At 42.5% G+C, this 5057-nt stretch overlaps 1 long non-coding RNA gene across 3 annotated transcripts in view; it reads right to left on the bottom strand.

Annotated features, from left to right (window-relative positions):
• LOC135967393 (uncharacterized) overlaps positions 1–5057 on the bottom strand; it is a 53032-nt gene that overhangs the window by 21092 nt on the left and 26883 nt on the right. The gene's annotated exons all lie outside the window — the stretch shown is intronic.

Here is a 5057-nt window from a genome sequence, read left to right on the forward strand (position 1 = left end):
GGAACAATAAAACAAGCCAAATGTCAGAATCCAAGAGAATTCTCTGGAAACCAAAGGCTTCTCCATCTCACTTTCAGCAGCCAAAGTCTCGATGTGACTTCACTTGCTTACAAGTAGAAGGATCCGTGTTTTTATAATGGTCCTTCTATTGTAATAGGAAAAGAGAGAAGTAACTTAATTTTTGCCTGTTGTCTAATGAAGAGTCATGCATTTTTACCAGTGCAATTTTTATTTATCAAACACTAACCGTATTTTCATGCTGGAACATGACCCAATAATGGCTCATCAAATGCAACCAGTGGGTCAGCATTTTCTTAAAATCCAACAAACAAAAAAAACATCTGAGGCTATGTGTAGCGGCTCAGGCCTATAATCCCAGCACTTTGGGAGGCTGAGGCAGACGCATCACTTGAGCCTAGGAGTTCAAGATCAGCCTGGGCAACATGTCAAAACCCTGTCTCTACTAAAAATACAAAAAAAATATTTAGCCAGGCATGGTGGCGTAAGCCTGTAGTTCCAGATACTCAGGAAGCTGAGGTAAAAGAATTGCTTCAGCCTAGGAGGCAGAGGTTGAAGCGAGCAGAGATTGTGTCACTGCACTCCAGCCTGGGTGACAGAGTGAAACCTTGTCTCAAAAAAAAAAAAAAAAAAAAAATCAGAGTGCACCTACTATAATAATGTGGGTTCTGGTAGTCAAGTTTGAAAGTCACTGTGGTAGGGGCCTCACTTCATTGGGCCATCTTTATCCATGACCTAGTTCAGGGATTCTCAAAGTGAAGGTTTGGGACCAGGAGTGTTAGCATCACCTGGGAATATGTTAGAAATGCACATGTCAGACCCCACTCCAGATGCCCCTAATCAGAAGCTGTTGGAAGTGGAGGCAGAGGACACATGCAAGGAAAATGGAGATGATTCTGATGCACACTCGCTTTTGAGCAACCCTGGTGAAGTACACCAAAGGACTGATTAAAAATATCAATGAGGCATTAAAACAAAAGAATAAAGACAAAAACAATTTGTAACCCTTTGATAAACAATGAGGCTCAAGAATCCCAAATAAACAGCCAGAAAAACAACTAAAAAACTCTTACCAGGGTTAGTAAGATTTCTTTAATAGAGTTGCATCTTACACAAGGCTAGGATCTAAAGATAGAGGGTGAGAAAAAAGTAACATCAGTCAAGATCCTCCATAAAGTACAGTCAGTCCTGTGTCCCAGTGAGGTCCACGTGGTCATTTTTGCTCTTCTGCACTGAAATCCATCATCATTTCCTTGATGGAGGGCCAGATGGAGTAGTTGGCTTGTGTCTAGGGCCGTATTGTTCCACAAATATTAATTGAAAATACTAGAATCGGTTCTGTGCAGTGAGATGGTACCCAGCTGGGCAAACAAACTGATTTCCCAGTATGTGTGTGTGGCTGGGAGTAGGAGGTGTTTATATTATTTTCTCTCTCTTCATATAGTTGAAGTCACCACAAGTTACCTTTGTAACAGATGCAATTCCAGTTATCCACCATTTACTCAGTAACTTTTCCTTCCCCAAAAGGGACGCACACACACGAACACAACTTCATTTATTCCTTACACAACCCTATGAGATCAGTAATACTTTTTTTGGTTTTTGGGGTTTTCTTGAGACAGAGTCTCACTCCGTTGCCCAGGCTGGAGTACAGTGGTGCAACCTTTGCCTCCCGTGCTGAAGCAATCTTCCCACCTCAGCCTCCTGGGTGGCTGGGACTACAGGCATGTATCTGTATTAGCCACCACATCTGGTTGATTTTTTTGTATTTTTAGTAGAGATGGGGTTTCAGCATGTTGACCAGGCCCAGGCTGAAGCAATCTTCCCACCTCAGCCTCCCGAGTAGCTGGGACTACAGGCATGCAACACCACTTCTGGGTAATATTTTTATCTTTTTAGTAGAGATGGGGTTTTGCCATGTTGCCCAGGCTGGTCTTGAACTCCAGAGATCAGTAATACTTTTCTCATTATACAGGCACAGAAGTTTACAGGTTGAGGTAGCTTGTCCAAGGTCACACAGTCAGTAAATGGTTGAGTGTAGATGTGAACCTAGGTATGCTAGAGAAAATTAAAAGCATGATACACTAATATGACAAAGATTCTTTCAAAGCAAAGAAAATGTACTGCCTCAGTCGATCCTTTTATTGGTGTCACCCTTGGCTCCGTGTGCCCTAGGATACAGGAAATGGATTTCAGAGAAATTGCCTTGGCTAGCATATTCCCCACTCCCAGGAGCGTTCCTGAAAATCTGTGTGTGCCACTGATAGATGTTTAATGTATTATGTGTGCTCACTCTTAAAAAAATCCTGAGCCTGTCTTCCTGCCATTGTTGTCGTTCACATTAGGTGTCCTCTTAAAAGGAAGCATTCATTTTAATATTCCTCATCAGGGCTTTACAGAAAAGACTGGCCAGGCATGGTGGCTCATACCTGTCATCCCAGTACTGTGGGAGGCCAAGGTGGGTGGATCACTTGAGCCCAGGAGTTCAAGACCAGCCTGGGCAACATAGTGAGACCTCGTCTCTACCAAAACTACAAAAATTAGCTGGGTGTCGTGGCATGTGCCTGTAATCCCAACTACTTGGGAGGCTGAGGCAGAAGGATCGCTTGAGCCAGGAGGTAGAGGTTGCGGTGAGCCGTGATTGTGCCACTGCACTCCAGCCTGGGCAACAGTGAAATCCTTTCTCAAAATAATAATAATAATAATAATAATAATATAAAATTTTTAAAAAGGGAAAAGACTGGATGGGGATGAGAGGGCAGAGAAGAGCAGCCAAGGAAAGAAGGTTTAAGCAATATACGGTACAGTATTTTTATAAAGCCACTGCTCCCCTGGGGCAATCTTTATTCCTTCTTACTAAAGAAGGTGGGGCTTTTCTCCAGAAAATTTTGTCAACCCTGGAAAGATCAGATGGCAATTTACCATGAGGTAAGAATGCAGCCTCTGCCAGAATTCCTTAGCCCTTAACTTTTCAAGCTTTAGTCATCAGCAAGTCACCTCTATCATCATTTACTTCACCTATTCACTTTTTGTATATGAATAGATTTATTTTACAATGAAAGTTTTTATCACCACGCCTTCAGGAGAAAATGAGTGTTGCTCTCAGAAGTCGAAGAAAACTTCAAACATGAGTGCACTGAAAACAAAATGACTTTTTTTTCAATTCTAACTTGATATGTGGCTTGTCAAAGACTCAAAACATAAGTGTTCATTCTCTCTCTTTTCTTCCCTCTCTACTTCCCTCTCTCTTTCTTTCCCTCCCTGGCCCCCTTCAGTAGGATAAGCAATTATCAGAGAGATGTTAAAGATAAAACAGCGCCAACTAAGACTTTCTTCTTGAGTAATCAATCAGTATTGAAAGATGATTTTTTTTTTTTTTTTTTTTTTTCTGAGACGGAGTCTCACTCTGTCACCCAGGCTGGAGTGCGGTGGCATGATCTCCGCTCACTGCAAACTCTGCCTCCCTGGCTCAAGCGATTCCCCTGCCTCAGCCTCCTGAGTAGCTGGGATTACATGTATGCACCACCACACCCAGCTAATTTTTTGTATTTTTAGTAGAGACAGGTTCACCAATGTTGGCCAAGGTGGTCTCAAACTCTTGACCTTGGGTGATCCTCCCGCCTCAGCCTCCCGAAGTGCTAGAATTACAGGCGCGAACCACCATGCCCAGCATTTTTTTTTTTTTTTTTTGTCACGCAGGCTGGAGTGTGGTGGTGGCACGATCTCAGCTCACTAAACGTTCTGCTTCCAAGGTTCCAACGATTCTAGTGCCTCAGCTACCTGTGTAGCTGGGATTACAGGCACGCGCCACCAAGCCTGACCTTGGAAGAGAATTAAAAGGATTCAAGAGGGGTCTATATGAGAACTCTCTTTACTTTCTCAATTTTTCTGCAAACTTACTAAGACTTTTCTAAAAATTAAAGTCTTAATTTTTAAAAAGTGTACATGTAGAAATAAAATAAAGACTTTCAAATTTTTTTTAAATAAATTAATCTTCTCCCTAGGTAAATCAAGGTGATTTAACTCTACATTCCCCAGACTACCCTAAATCACCAAAATTTACCTGAAATTACCTCCAACAGTAACAATAGTCCATGGCCCACATTTTGTGAAATCTGCTTAGTTGAAGTTTGAAGAAATACAATAAAAATAAAGAGACCGAGCGCAGTGGCTCACGCCTGTAATCTCAGCACTTTGGGAGGCTGAGAAAGGCAGATCACCTGAGGTCAGGAGTTCAAGACCAGCCTGGTCAACATAGTGAAACCCCGTCTCTGCTAAAAGTACAAAAATTAGCTGGGCTTGGTGGCACACGCCTGTAATCCCAGCTACTTGGGAGGCTGAGGCAGGAGAATTGCTTGAACTTGGGAGGTGGAGGTTGTAGTGAGCTGAGATTGTGCCATTGCACCTGGGCAACAAGAAAAAAACTGAAAGAAAGAAAAGAGAAGAGAAGAGAGGAGAGAGGAGAAAAAAGGAGAGAGGAGAGAGAATAGGAGAAAGGAGAAGAGAAAAGAAAAGGCATTGTTTGGATGGTTTCCTATTGATGGCAGAAAGAAATGTTGAATGATTCACCTTCCTGCCAAATCCCTTCACGACCTGGCCCTCACATTCATTTTTTCCCTCCTCCCATTGCCCACACACTCCGGGCATTATTTCCAAACTCTGTGGTCTTCCCTGTGTCTGGAACTTTCTTCCCCTATCTCTGCCTGTCAAATCTTAATCATCCTTCAAGATGACCCAGCAAGCTTGTAATTCCTACTAGTCAGCCCACGCAGTGCTATGAAGCCTAAGCTGGCACTTCCAGGCAGGGAAAACTGCTCCTTCCCTTGGGTAGCTACAGAGACATGTACACACCCATGAGAGCAGCCATCTTTTTGTCGAGTGTGGTGGATTTTTATGACTGCCAAGAGTTGCCAGATAAAATACACGGTGCTTGTTACATTTAAATTTCAGTTAAACTAGAGATAATTTTTTACTATGTCTCATGTAATAATTACCTGAGTGTCCTGTATTTTTTTACTTGTTAAATCTGGCAATGCTAT

Source organism: Macaca fascicularis, chromosome 15 (assembly GCF_037993035.2).
Source record: "Macaca fascicularis isolate 582-1 chromosome 15, T2T-MFA8v1.1".
NCBI lineage: Eukaryota > Metazoa > Chordata > Mammalia > Primates > Cercopithecidae > Macaca > Macaca fascicularis.